This window comes from Pinus tabuliformis, chromosome 1_2 (assembly GCF_031772625.1).
Source record: "Pinus tabuliformis cultivar Carrire ecotype Pingquan chromosome 1_2, CPIR1, whole genome shotgun sequence".
Lineage (NCBI taxonomy): Eukaryota > Viridiplantae > Streptophyta > Pinopsida > Pinales > Pinaceae > Pinus > Pinus tabuliformis.
This window is the reverse complement of record NC_142298.1, coordinates 1194109667-1194126024: the sequence shown is the minus strand read 5'-3', so window position 1 is coordinate 1194126024 and position 16358 is coordinate 1194109667. Positions and strand designations below refer to the sequence as shown.

General features: G+C 34.4%; 1 pseudogene; it reads right to left on the bottom strand.

Moving 5' to 3' along the window:
• Window positions 1-523: 523 nt before the first annotated feature.
• LOC149210508 (enoyl-CoA delta isomerase 1, peroxisomal-like) overlaps window positions 524-16358 on the bottom strand; it is a 51545-nt pseudogene continuing 35710 nt past the window's right edge.

The window sequence follows — 16358 nt, the reverse complement described above, 5'->3', positions numbered from 1 at the left end:
ACCACATATAAATTTAGTGCATACATTCATTTATATTAATGCCATAAAGTTTCTTGAACTTGAAAAAAATGATTGTGCAACACTTGCTTAACATGGACAAGAATGTGGAGATGATATAAAAGAAAATATTGTACTCTAAAGGGTTCTTCAATTCATTGTTCGATAAGGAAAAGAGGTCACATGCCTCCCGTCCAAATTCACATGATAACCTTCCAAACCTGCACTTAATGTAAGAACAAATAATTTTCCCTCCACAAATGGATATGGCCAATCAATTGATGACGACTTCTTTGCATGCCCCATCAAACGATTCAGCCACCATGTGGCCTTTTCTTCTTTCCTATCATCATTATCAGTAAGCCACTTTTCACATTTGGGAAGCCTGTCAACTTCCAAAAGAAAAAAGTATAATGCACTAGCTTCTGTGTATGCAAATATTATGCATAATATTCATATACTTGAGTACTCAAACAATTGATGCATGGGGTTCACAAAGTTAAAAAAATGTTTAAAGATACAAAAATCAGGGGCGGGAAAGTAGTGGAGAACCCTCTTTGGAAACCAGTCGGAGTTTCTCCATAGGTTCGAAGAAAAGAGAGAGCTTGAGTTGCAGGTAAACCTCCTTATTCCCTTTTTCTGATCCATCTTAACAATTGCATCAATGGCGGCCTCTAGGGTTTCAGAAAAATTATCGTGAACATAGTCCACCAAACTCGCTTTAAAGGCCATGGGATCAAAGTACTTGCGTCCACCCATCACAATTTTCGTCAAGTAACAAGAATCAACCTTTCTCTTGATGATGGACATGTCATCGGGAGGAATGACGAAACCCAGGTCTACCTCGCTCATATAGAGAAACCCTCTGTCCTTCTCATGAATCTGTAGTCATGGGCTAACACGAAAATGAATCCCCCTGCAGAAGCATGCCCGTACATGACGAAAATTGACGGTAACTTCAATTCCATGAGGTCTGTGACGAGCTACATGAATTTGAGGTCGAGGACCTCAAATCGATCCTCTCTGTTGCAAGATTTCGGTGTTGTATGATTCAAATGTGTCGCTTATCATTTTCTCCAACCGAGGAAGCTCGTTATAACTGTTTCAATCATTTTTTCCAATCTAATGGCGAAGGACTCTTTGATCGTCTAACATAATATCCTACACTACAGATGAGTACACCGTGACAGCTAGGGGAGTTTTTTTCATAGGGAAATGAATTACGACATAATTATAGTGATAGATATGTTTATTTTAGAACATGTTTCTTGAATATTTGTTGAATTATGAATAATTATTAGGTAGATAGTAGTGATTTAACCTACATGGAATATAGTAATTTTCGCTATTAATTAGAATAAAAGGTTGAGTTTTTATCTTAAAGGTATTTATGCCTTTTTTCTTTTCAATTTAAATAAAATATTGGCAATGATGCAATATGAGATAAGTGTCTTTATACCTACTATGAATTGATGTCTATCCATATTTAACATGTATTTAAATTATATGAGTATATTAGTTATAGTTACATTCAACACGCGAAAGGAAGTATTCTTATTATAATTTATATTTAACAAATAATTTTATATAGAAAATATTGAATGAGATGTACCATAAAATAAGTGTTTTAATACCTACCATGTATATCTATATGCAATTACCATATATATAATTTAATTTATATAGCTATACTAATTATAATTACATTAAACCATTGAAGAAAAATATTATTATAAATAAGTTGAAAAAAACATTAAAACTGTGTAGTTGGTTCCTATCAAGATACAAATACATTCAACCAGTGAAAAAGGATTTTTTTATTAATATAACCACGTTGAACAAATTATTTATATTGAAAATAGTCATGCCTTGCGGTGATCCCTTCTTTCATTGAACAAAATTCCACATCAAATGTTTCAATTAATAAACTTCATATGTTGAAATCTATTTATATGAATAATTTAATTTAACTGATATTTAATATTTAATATTTATAAATCTGCAATTTAAAATAAATATGGAATTGATCATCTTTTTAATTGATATGAAAATTATATATTTAAATATGTTTTTAATTAATATGAACAAAATTCCACATTAAATGTTTCAATTAATACACTTCATAGGTTGAAATTTATTTATATGAATAAATTAATACACTTCATATGTTAAAATCTATTTATATGAATAATTTAATTTAATCCCAATCATATACTATTTTTTAATTATAATCCTATCATATTTTATAGTATTCTCAATCCTATAAATATAAAATAATGCTATAGATATGTTATACTTTTATTAATAATTAATACATATGTACATATAAGTGTGTGGGCTTGTTACCTCGTTTTTTAAAATCGTTGTGTATATTGCAATCTAAAATTTCAATTAAATATTGCCCATGTGTGGTCACAACATTTTCTAGGCTACGTGGATATTGCAATCTAGAATTTCTATTAAATATTTTGTTTGTGTATGATTTTCAAAATTCAATACTTCACTCGCGATCAGGATGAGAGAGGGTGTCAGAGGCGACAGGCTTCGAGGTGACATGGTTAGTACCAAGATGATAATTACCATCGTGCCCCACATGCTCAAGGCAGGGGGTGCGGTGTCTTTAGCCATGAATGCATGGTTAGTGGGCTAGCAAGGTGGCACATAGAGGAATAAGGCAGGGTGGTCGAGATGGGAATGGCATTCGATGTGCCGGGTAGGAGAAATTTGTAATGGATAAAGAAGGCAGCTTAGAGCGGAAGAGAGGCAGAGGCACCTTGTCTGTGGGTTATCAACGACTCTTTGGTATATGGTTCGGTCTCATTCCTGTATCATTTCTATGCTCTGGTTGGGTTCCTACAACAATTACATGCGCTGGTGGGGGTTTCGCTGGGGGAAAGGGAGAGGCAAGAGGTCATCCCAATGGGGCTTAGCACTGTAAGGGAGAAGAAAGGGGAGGAAAGGGAGGGCCATGGCCCGACATTATGTTTTGTTTATATTGCTTTTAAGCCAGAGTCTAGGCAATGGCATGGATAATGTTGGATCGAGCAGAGATACAGGCCCCTACCTAGTTTCTCAGACTAGGGGTATAGGGATAATGGGCATGTCATGTCTCGGGGGCTGAGTGGTGCTGGAAGAGGTAGGAAGAGTCACGGGCAGGGGGTCGAGACATTAGCTATGCCAGTAATTCGTTGAGAAAACCTTGGCATTTGCATATGCATGGTAGCAAGGGCACAGCTAGGGACCCCAGGCGGTATAAGGGATATAGGGGAAAGTATAACCTTGGCAGAAAACTACTAGCTGAGGGAGTTTCATGCGGGTATGATAACAATCATAGAGCTGGGCTCCAGACAGGCTTGAAGTCTTGGCTCCAACTGCAGTGGAATGACAAGGAGTTGCACCATGGCAAGGGGAAGGGGCACTGTGAAGAGCTTGGGGAGCCGCGCTCAAAACCCAATTCCCCTGGCCACTTATGGGCACTGGGATATCTTAACCCATAGCAAGAGAAGCAGGGAAGAGAGGCAAGGCATAAGAAGTTGTATCGGCATGCTGCAAATGGTCTGATGAAACTAACATTGTTTGACTGTCCACAAGGCATTACGGAACAAGGTATGGCTCCAACAAAGAGAGGGCATGGTCGTGGCAGTAGGGGCCTGACCCCTTGAGAAGCCAAGAGATCGAACACGATGGAAGGCCACAGGGGTCGTAAGCCTATTGAGCACCTCATAGCAGAGGCAACCACGACTTACCGAGATGAAACAGATGAAGGTATTCGTAAGCTGATTGACGACTAGGAAGTTGAGATAAAACAACAAAGGGAACCAGACGAGGAGATAGAAGACTGGAGGATGATGGTTCCTGGCCCAGGGAAGACACGAGGTAGAACTACGCAATTCAAACACACCTTGTACTTGTAATTCTTAATGAAAAGCCTGCTTGGCAAAGCGATGGAACAAATTTCTGTGGGGATGGCAGTCACAATGCAGGGCTTGCCTAGTTATAAAAAAGACATGGGGAAAATCCTATTTCAGTTGCACAAACAGGACATCAGGATGGATCATATTGACCATCACATCCCTTGCATCATGGATTTGTATTGAATGCTAGAGGCAACTGCTGAAGATCTTTCTCCTATAGCCTCTAACTCTGATGAGCAGAATGTCAAAAATGACTAGTTTCATTATGCTTAATTTTTGTTTACGCAGGTAGCTTTTAAATTTTCTGCTGCATATGTCAGTTGTTATAGTTCTATAGTATTTGGACACGAGACTGAGACTTACCTATCTTTGCTATAAATACTGAAGCAATTTTGTTTTTGGATGGCGTATAATGCTAACCAGTGGTTAACAGACTCAGTTTCCCCTCGGGGTGAGTTGAGGGCATTCGGTAATACTGTGTGGTGTAAATTTGCCTTATATATAATAGAAAATGGATGAACCTACCAAGCTCTACAAAAAAAAAAAAAATCAATACTTCAAATTTTTATATTCATCATCAAATTTTAGTTAAGTTTACAATTTTAATCTTTTGTATTTAATGCTTTGATATATTATATGACATGAGGAAAAATGGTTTTGATACCTATATCATCTTTAAAATTATGTGTTTTCTTAGGATGAGAATGATATCAAGTTCCATTTTATAAAGTATGGTATTGGTCTACTGAATTTTAATAAAGAAAAAATAATTACTCTGCTTTGGATACATCAAAGAAAAAAAAATCTTGATATTTAAATATATTTTTAAATTTTAATCCAAAATCATAAAAAATATTAAAAAATTATAATTAAAAATTATTTTGAATTAAATTATACAAAATTCTATACCATTTATGGTTCAAGCTAAAAAACAACTTTGTTTCATAAGTTCTAGCATTGCACGTGAAATGTTTTATAATATTTATGATATTTTGTTAGTGAAATTGATATGCTTTATTGTTTTCACATTCTTTCTGGGATTTAAATATTTTGCACATTTGATGAAAAAAAGAGAAAGGAGTCTTTATACACTGTAAATGAACAACGCTTGATTGAAAAGAGAAAAAAAGAATTGTTCAATGGGAATTGTGGCATATTGTGAATTGATTAGGCAGAAGTGGCTGATTCAAAAGAAAAATAAAGGAATCCTTCAGTGAAAATTTGAGATATTGTAAGCTTATTAGGCAAACGTTTCTAAAATTATTACATGGTAAGATAGGAAATAATTCATTACGTTCAATTCTGTACCATTTTCACATCCCTTAATCTTAAATTGTGCTACATGCCATTCCTACTTTGCACACTACACACAAGGGATTTCTTTGTGATGTTGTGCTCCTTCACCCAAATTTCTAGGTCATTACTTGTTTCCAAGTCGATGCATTCCTACGATGAAGAAACTACCATTGTTGCATCGTCGGTGGAGTTGTGGAACATCTCAAAAATTGAATTTATTGTAGCAAACTCGTCTCTTTCTGTAACATCCATTATGGCGCTTTCTCTTGCCTCAGCAGTAGACAAAGCCACCTATGATGGTTTCTTCAGCCCCACGTAAAGAAAATATTGTCTGCATGGAGGACACGAGGGTTTGCCATGCATTTATATAAACCGCGTGGAAAGTGTGGTGGCATTCTGGTAATACTCGCACCCTTTCTCCTTCCCTGAATTCTTCCAAGCAAATAGGGAAATCCAGGGTTCCGATTGGGGATCTTGTACTGTAAACGAATGTCAGAAGTTCTTTTAGATGAATTTTCTTGATACCATATTTACCTCTTTCGACATTGGCTTCAAGTGGTGGCTCAGACACCACTCACCATCGTCTACTACAGTGTAGAACGACAACTACCCTCAACGTGCATAGGATGCAGAAGAGAAAGGCCACTAGGATGATGGGTAAGCTTGAGTCGAAATCTGTATTGGCTACAGATGAAAACTGCATCAATTCATCTAGCTTCTCCAAGAAAGGGCCGATGGGAGCCAATGATTGCAACATGTTCCGATTCGGGAATAATCTTCTTGCATGAACAAACAATGTAGGGGAAACTATTGAATGTACAATGACATTCTTCTTTAGAAAAACAATAGATACGCCTGCATGCAGAGAATTGACACTGCCTCATTTCTAGTTGCCTTTAAAATAAGAAAACGAAATTTCCAATTATAGGGTAAGAACATACCAAATATATTCAGTCCCGTTCTATGTTTCTATGGTCTTCGCCTTGCAATTCAACACCAAAGAAAAGATCAACCATCAAACTAAGCCCGAGTCAAAACCCGCATGAAGGCATCCATTAACGGAGGAGATCTCTCCTCGGTTGTGATGTATTGTTATCAACAGTGGTATAAATGTCAGGTTTCCATTAGAAAGAGAAAATGAAAATAGTCATCTCTGATTAGTTGGATCAAGCAAAGCCCCAGAGGTGTAAAGTTATGAATTGTAACTAACTAATACTTATGAATTTTAACTAACTAATATCTGTAACTAATACCTATTTTCAATCGTATGGTAGATATTATTTCAATTATCTAACACCAAAATTAATGGTCCAAAATGACATAAGTGGCATGGAATGGGAGTTCTTCTCAGAGGAAAATGCCTTATGACATAATTATTAGTAACAATAATGATTTAAAATAAATATATAATTTAGTTAATTTCTTGACATTTTTAATTTTGGCAAAGTGAGATGTGTCAAGGTGGATCTATTGATGGTTATCATGGATCGATACCTATCAACATTCACCAACCATTTAATTTATATACTTATGCTAATTTTGATTGATTTAATAAAACACAATTCATGTCTTCTTAAATTAGTATTCTTTTAAATATTGTTTATTTACTTTTCACATTCTATATATATATATATATGAAAAATCCTCTCACCAATATTAATAGAAAATAAAAAATAAATTAAGCATGATATAATATATTTATATTATATTATTATTATTATGAAACGAGTAGTCTTTAAGTGTGACTTTTTAGAAAGTTTTCCAGTGCATTTTCTGATCTAATTTGTCTAGAATTAGACAAGGATTCATTGAAATCACAAGTTTGACGGGTGAATTCTTCAAAATCGAAGTGCTCAAGGGGTTTTTGAGGGTGTTGAATCCATATATGCAGTCAAAACTAGTTTAAACAACACAAATCAGTGTTTGGCCACAAATGTCTTCAAAATTGAACCACCCCAAGGGTTTTTGAGGGTGTTGAATCCATATATGCAGTCAAAGCTATTTTAAACAACACAAATCAGGATTTGGCCACAATTTATTTAATCCAATTATGACAAAAAGTCCACTAGAAACACCAAATGTCTCACTTAAAGATTACTACTTTTCTTTAAACAAAAAGTACTTTCTATTTTAAGATGAATTAAAAACACAATATTAGATGTTGATGCAACATATGATTAGTTTTATGTGATTTACAAGCCCACTACTAATATCATTTTCACAACTTGTACCAAAATCTTAAATATCTATTTGAGTTCTATGTGATAATTAGTGGACATATTACATGTCAAGGGTCAATAAGATCAAAATTCTGAAAGGCTACAAGACCTTGAAGAAACCAAAAGTCCCTTAGTGAATTCATATAAGACAAGAAAACCTCCATCTAAGTGCAAAGTTTCCTTAGATAGTGAATCTATAAAATTGTTAAGTTCTTTATATATAGCACTAAAACTAATAATTTGAAAGAGATAGAGATATCCATAAAATGTAATGTTAGCTATCAAAGACAACTACTATGGACCTAAATTTCATTGTCCATCCATTCAATAATCATAATGGTATTCAAATATGTGTAGTTGCACAAATTTTTTCTCTAAAGTGCACTTTGATAGGAAGAATAATGCTCTCAGTTAACCTTGGTTATTAGACCCATAACCAAGCTTTCCTTATTAGCAAAATATTGATCCTCAATAGTAAATAAAACAAAACTCCAACTATGAAAGTGTTTAAAAATCTCTATTAATTAAGCTTTATGCATAATTCTCATTCATAATCTCCTCCCAAGTCACCTGAATGGTTTTTAGCTTTATCCTAGGATTATAAGAAGAAAATGGAAAAAAAGCTTCTAATGAAATTGTCAAAGTGAGAGCTTAGAAATGCTCAAAAGCCTGACATTTCTTACCAACCAAATTTCCCAAGTAATCAAGTATGGAAGTGTTCTATACTCTTTCAATTCACATCCATTAAAGTGCTCTTTAAAGCAAACTTCTAAGGGCACTTTGTCCCAATGTTGAAGTGAGATAAAATGTTCAACCTCTTTTCATACTATCTTGAGTAAGGGTTGAATGCATGAAGATGGGTTACACATTTGGGCCAAATTTGGTGATGAAATTTCAATTTTTTTCTCGTTTATAGAATTGAAGCCCTCAAAATTCATATATGCATTGTGAATTTTGATTTGGAGTAAAAAGACAATTTGTGGAGAATTATGTTGTTGTCCTAATGATATTTTTTGCAAAAAAAACTAGTGTCATATAACCTATCAATTTTCCATTAAATGAAATGCTTGTTCTTACAAATTTTCCCACATCTTAAGAGTATGCATGTGTTTGTGTAGCATAACTTAGTCCAAAATGTGTAAATTTTAAAACACATCTATATGAACATGATCTACACGGAGAGAATTAAGTTTTTCATTTTTTTTTTTTTTTAATGAAAAATTATATTATTTATAATTTTTTAAAGTTGTCGAAGTAATATTTCAATTACATTTTGCAGACATATGTGTTCATGTAAGATTTTTTTAAATTGTTTAAATAAATCGAAAAACCAAGAGTACCTTTTTAAGAGGGCCCATAAACAAAGATAGTGGTATTTTTTGAATTTTTTTGTTGTGTATATTTTATGTTATTGATTTTTTATTCATCCCCTTTGAAATTGTCCAAAAAAAATTCAAGCATTATGTTTAGAAGAAATTAGATGAAAAATATCATATGAATTTGAAAGTGTCAAACTCATATGCCATTGGAGACAGGATTCTTTCACAAATCCAATATGATCAACTGTGCCACTTAATGACAAATTATGCCCTAAATCAACGAAGGTATAAAATGGTGTTGTAGAGAAATCTACAGAAGTGGAGCTAAAAATATGTTTTTCAGACTCTCAATAGCTTGATTGAGCACTTGAGATAAAATTTTAAATAACTCAATTGAGGGTTTAAGAAACCCACAATCGAGCACTTAATGTGGTTAAATAAAATCTTGATCTAGCTTTAAGGCTTGATCAAGAAACTTTCTTTAATTCCACGCCTAGGTTGTATTGGTAGGAAATTTCAAAAACATGGCTCGATCAAGCATATGCTTTACAAGGCCACTAGCTCGATCGAGCCCCTAGATAACCCCGGGTTACACACGAGCATAGTCGAGGGTTTGTTTTAATGCTTGATTGAGCTATATATTTAAGCCCTCAAACAACTCGATTGAGGGCTCAAAGATTGCTCGATCGAGCACTTAAAATGGATCGATCAGGTTGTTGTTTTTCACCCAAAACACGCCCTCTCTTGCCAAACAATGTAACACAACTTTATGCATATACCCTAAGGGTATTCTTTAAAAATATGCAAGGAAGTTTTTTCATTACTTATAAAGCAGATGAAAATGCTTGGACTTGCTTTATTTCTCTGTTAAAGTATATCAGAATTTAAAACCTTTTGGATGAGAAAAATCCAAAGGATTTGAGTGCACTTTGGAGGTTCTTTAACCTTCCTTAATTTCTTCCACTACTAATAGATCTTTCAAACCTCAAGTGTTTATAAGGTTGTATATCCATGTTTGACAATATAGAAACATCTAATTTTGGCATGTGTGTTTTCATAGTGCATAATTTGATAGATACGAGTTAAGATATTCTTGGAAGTCCAACATCCATTTCTTACCTTCTAAACCTTGCTCCTCTAACATAAGGTTTCCCTTATTAAATCTCATTCCCCTCCCTTTTCTTAGTCTTTCTCTATTTTCCTATTTCTTCCCTTCAATCTTAATATCATTATTTAATCAACTTTAATCCTTATTTAATCCTTCACCTTGCTCATTCTTATTCTTATTATTTCCCGTTTATATTCAATATTCCCTCCTTAATCAAATTCTCTTACCCATATCATTCTCATTATCGTTATATTATTATATTCTACTAAAAATTATTAAAAAATTATTATTCCTTATTTATAATCTAATCCTATAATCAAATAAATTGTGATTCGAATAACAATAAAGATATTTTAAAACAAAAAAATATTATTTTTAATTTTTAATTTTTAATTTTAATATTAATCTCTATAAAATATAAATTTGACTTATTATTTTAAATCGATTTCTTATCTAACTTAATATTTTAGTTTTGATCTTTGAGCTTTTTAAATTTCCCCATCTAGACTTTCTTTTCATTCTCTAAAGGTTTTAACTCTAATTTATTTAAATTTAAATTTATTAATTTGCATTTAAAAAGTTTTTGACTTATTCATATTAATTAATATTTTAATTTAATTCGAATTCAACTTTAAACTTTAATTTTTTTTAATAATTAATATTTTAATTTTAATTCAATAATTTATTATTTTAAAATGTGAATTCAATTTGAATTTTTTTTATTAGTAAATATTTTAATTTTAATTCAATAATTTATCATAATTTCATTTAAATTCAATTTAAAAAAATTTAGAATTTAATAAATTATTCATTTTGAGTTAATATTAATCGTTTGGGCTCATCATTCTCACTTTTCCTAACACTTATATTCATTCCCTAACAATTATGTTCATGCAAATCTTAATCTAACCTTCTTTAATGCTAATATTCATGCCTTCTCTAAGAAACTAGGTCCAACACTCTTCACATCTTCTATCAAAATTCTTGTCCCTGAAGATGGGTGAAGTGTTCACCCAAAATGTCGGTAACATCAACGAATCGAATACACAGTTTTCCAAAAGTTATCAACAACGTCTAATTTTGTTGCAAGCCCAAGAAATTTCATCATCTTCATCCCTATGCCTTAAATGTTCTATTTTAAAGTGAAAAACGTTTTCTTCATTTGCTCATGGCATGATATAATAAGTTTTCATAAAGATACTTTGATGCCAAAAATTAATTATTAGGAAATCTCTAACTTCTTAAGATCATGATCAAAACATATCCAGTAACTTTTCTTCTCCTCTTTTTTATCATCTAGCTTTCCAATAATTTTCTAATAAAAAATGATTCATTGTAATAGTCCCAAATTAAGTTATAGCTTAAATTTTTTTATACATACATCTTAAAAACTAGTATATACATGAAAGACCTATATCCTATAGGGACTGACATCAAATAAATGTTTGTCATCGAAATCCATAAATAATATAGTTTTATGTATCATTTGAAGTTCCTCTTTAGATAGTGACTCAACTTTGTAATTCAACTTCTAGTAAACACACTAAAATGAGATATGATTAAGTAATCTTGAAAATTCCTTCAAATGAATAACCAAATGAAGAAGATTTATGTTGAGTATCCTATATTAATTCCCCATCCACCTTATGACTAGTTGAGAACCACAAAAAATTGGATAAGTTGAACTTTCATGCCTATGATCCATTTTAATAATTCTCGAAAGGAAACACACTCAACATAATTATTATATCATTAAACAATCTGAGGCTTCCATAGTTATTCATATTGTTGTTGAATATTTCCGACAAGAACTGTATAGTGTTTTCGATCCATTCAATGTTTCATATGGTTACTACATCCATCATCAGGGACCAAAGAGCTATATGGATGGAGTAACCATTTGAAACGTTGGATGAATCGAACACACTACACAGTTCTTGCTGGAAATATTCAAAAACAATATTTTATCATTCTTAATCATGGATTTGAATTGGAATTTAGGTGTTTTTGTAGTCTATCTTTGATTTCATGTCATATTTTTTATGATGCTCCTTTCTCACAAGTTTTCCCAAGTCCATTTTCTTTCCATTAATTGGATGTTTGTTTCTTTTTTCATTTCAAAATGGATTTTTAGTTTGGATTGAAGTAGCTAGTGGATTTATTTCAATAACAATGACTCTTAAGTCTTGACATGTACCATGGCTAATGTTCTTTAAGGGGTAGTTTTTAAACCCCAAGTATTGAACTTCTTTACAACGTGGAAATCGTGATTTTTTTTTGTTGTTGTAAAGTTAGCTTAAATATTCAATTGTTTTAGTTCAAGTTGTAATTCAATCATCAGGAAATTTTATTAAGGAAGTAAGGGTTCATCATATTCATGTTGTTTAGGCTTATTTTTATTTCTTGTAGTTTCATTTTGGTGCTTGGTTTCTCTCTCACATAGCTTAATTAGGGAGATTGTAATGATCATAGGGTGTTTGAAAATTTCAATCCAAACGTATGGGATCACTCACATTAACCACACGCTCACGCCCTAAGACAAACAAAATTGGACCACCATTCCAGTCATAGGAGATTTATTATGCTTTTAAGGTAAACATTCAAATAAACCCCCTTTATCATTTTACATTTGGAATATAGAAGTTGCCATTGTAGGGGACTTAAATATTCCATCATTAGTGTGCCAAAAGGCCAAGGTAAATGTTGGACACCTAATCCTTTATGGGTTGGTGTAGAATGTGAACAACCACTGGAGTCCAAGGGACCTTAGAATATGGAATCCAACGGTCACTCCAATGTACTATAAATGTATATTATGTCAATAATATATGCAACTCAATGTTTATCATTCATATTCTGCCTCTGCCATGTATGTGTTTAACATGGTATCAGAGTGGGCGTTCACTTGCCCTGCTTCATTTTGAGTCACTGATTTTGTGATTTCTATTTACATGAAAGTTCGGCTATGAGTCTTTCATTTGATGAATATCCTATCAGCTATATTTTTGCTACATTCTCTGTCTTAGTAACTCGCATTTGATGAATATCCTATTAGATATGTTTTGGCTGCATTCTCTGCCTTAATAACTCCTTTTTGATGCTATGTCTATTCTAACAATATGCTTTCTGATGCTCTGTCCACTCGAAGGTCCTGATGTTTGTGCATCACTTATACACATAACATTCTAGTCTGCATACCCACATCGTTGTCTGTTGGTGCATTGGTGAAATATGTTGAATCCCTGTGTGTTGAGCCAAGTCCTTCTGATCGATTCATTAATTAAGAACGTGTCTTGCTGTTGGTCACCATGGAAGTTGTTGTGGCACCGAAAATTGCGATTAGACGGAGCAGTGATAGCTGACCAATGAAATTTGCCATCGCTTCAAAGATGAGCACTAGATAAATGTAGAGATGTTGGGAGCAGGAGGTCCATGCTCTGAACAACTCACCTGTTAGCCCCATGGGTATGATCAAAAGGGGTGATCCAAATTGGATCCTAGAAGACTCTCTAAGTTTTCATGAACTCTTTAAAAAATCATGCCAAAGTTTCAAAATCTTATAAAGATCAAGCTTATCAGAGATATCCTCGTAACAGTTGCAGTTTGTGATTAGCGCGGAGCAACAAGGAGCATCGGTCAAGCGCGCAGACCGTCGACCCATGGTAACGCGTGCTATCACAAAATTAGCAAATCCAGAGGCCATTTCGAGAAACGGGGGTAGTTTCTGATATGCGATTAGCGACAAGTCGCTAATCGCATAGTGCATATTGCAGGGAAAACCCCTCAAAGAAGGAAAGGCCGCAAGCACCCGGACTCGAAAAATCATAAAATGCAATGGATATCGTTCCGATTCCATCAGAATTAGGGTCCCACAAAAGCCGGTAGGATATCGGAAGGGCTTTAAGCGGTTTCAACCAAGTCCCGCCCGATGCCATACAATGGTTGCCATGTGTTCGGCGGAAGAGAGAGAAAATCACTCACATTGGACGGATAAACATCATGTTACTTATTCACCCAATATGGAAAATGACCGTAGGATTTGGAGGCTCCAGATCAACGACGAAGACGCATTCCGATGGATGGCCAGATTTGATGAGGTTAACAGGTAGAGTTGTATAGGATTTGAAGTCCGATGTGGACGATGCATTGGCAGAAGGTCATGTTTCGCAGGCATTCTTGGAGTTAACGGAATAAACGGTCGTTTCGAATATGTCCGAGAGAACTAACACTCATCCATTATGAAATAGGTGGCCACCTCCTTGTGAGGCATTATACAGTGGCTGAATTACGTAGGACAAAGGGATTCAAACGGATAGAGGCAAGGGAACCGGAAAGCCGGGAAGTGGAAATGAACAATCAGGAAGCAAATTGGCGTTAAAGCCACAAACTGACAGAGAGAGCAACAAGCAGTAAGTTAGAAGCAGAGAAGCTAAGAGTGGAAAGCAGAGACGAGAAGCTAAGCTGACCTGCAGAAGCAAAGGCAACATTGAGCCAGAGTTAAGACAGAGACAGAGGGAGTCAGAGAGTCTGTGTGCTCCATAGAAGGCTTGAGAGGTTCAAGCGCACTCCTCTGTGATGCCTGTCATGTATGAGTCTCAGTTTGGGCTCATACTACTGTGACCAGTAGAGGTTGAGGGTCAGTAAGGAGAGTCTGTGTACTCCAGAGACTTAGGGGATCCAAGTACAATCTTGCTGATTTATATCTGTTTTTTGAGACTCAAATTGAGCTCAATATTGTAAAAACACTGCTTGAAAACATAATAGAGAGGCCACCATTGAAGGCTGGACCAGGAGACGTAGCCCAGGAGTATTGGGTGAACTCCTTATTAAATTTGTTGTGTTCATATGTTTCCCTGTTATGTTTTCTTTAATTGCTTCATTGCCTGTGTATTTCGCAATCTTATCGATTCGTTGCATTAAATAACATAGGCACATCCATGCACATGAGTCTGTAATACCTTAATTGTTTGTCTTAGATCAATTTCAGATCAAGTGGTATCAGAGCATCTAGGTTACTAAGGTTAGACAAGCTTGTGCTGGATCTTTTTGTTGAATGCTAACTAGGACAAAGCTCAAATTAGGAGAAGGAGAGTTGGATGAAGCTAACCCAAAAATTGGAAGAGTCTATCCTAAGAGGAAAATGGCAGAACAAAGTCCCTTGGAATCAGACTCCTAGTTCATGGACAGTTTCATGACCATGAGAGCCATGGTAGAGGAAATGTATAAAGAATTTAACAAAGGTCGAAGTGAAGATTCTTCAACTTCCCAGAATGACAAAGGAGTAGAAGAATCTCTCCTAAATGACCGTTCTAAAGGCAAAGGGAAAGAAGAAAAACTTCCCACACCTCCTGATAGTCCTGAAAATAAAAGGAAGAAGGCATCTTTAATTAAATTAGATGTTAAATTTGATTTGCCAATATATGATTGAGAGTTGAATGCAGAGAAGCTGGATAATTGGATTAGAAAGATTGATGTATATTGGAGGGTGCAGAGCATTGATTTAGACAGAAGTAAGATTCAATTGGCTAGCCTACGCCTTGGAGGAACTACCTTGGTATGGTGGGAAGGCAAAACACAAGCTGACATGAAGAAGCATGATAAAATTCTTTCTGTCTCGAGTGAATTTGTTTATGCAATTAAAAAACAATTCTATCCACTAGCTTACATCCAGCAAGCTATGATGAGTTTGCAAACTCTTCGCCAATTGAAAGGGAAAAGTGTACAAAGTTACACCCAAGAATTTAGAAAAAGATCTTTGATTCTAGGAATTTCTTTAGACTCACCTGAAACTCTGCTGAAGTATATAGGTTGTCTACACAACTATTTAAAGCACACCATTCTCATGTTTAACCCTACTAACATAGATGAGGTATCTATTTAGGCTACACATCTAGAGGCTAGAGGAAAGAATGTGAACCCAGAAGTTGGGGGATCATCAAAACCCACTGCAAGTAAGAACAAGGAAAAGAGAAAGCAGAAATGGAAAGAGAGGAAGACAAATGTTGTACAAAAGAACAAGCCTTCATGCACTCATAGGATGGGCATGATGATGAACACTGCTGGATTCTGCACCCGGAGCTAAGGACCAAGAAGTACGATGGAAAAAAGAAGAAGACTGCTACAGCTATTCAGAAGGATTTGGGGTCAGACTCAGGAGATGAAACAACAATCACAGCCATAATTATAAAAGGTAAAAACTCTGAAGCATCTACTAGTAATTCTGCACAATCTACTGATAATCAAGAAAATGAGAGGAAAAGACATGAGCTTTTTCATATTAGAGTTATTTCCAAGCATCAAAATATTGATACTTTGTTTGATAGTGGATCACAAGTAAACTTAATTTCTGAAGCAATTGTAAAGAATTTGGGATTACTAACCACACCTCACAAGAAGCCATATCCATTTGGTTGGTTATGTGATAAAGCAAAGCTACAAGTGACTAGACAATGTAAACTTAGGTTTTCTTTTGGGCCAGCATTTGTAGATGAGGTTGAGTTAGATA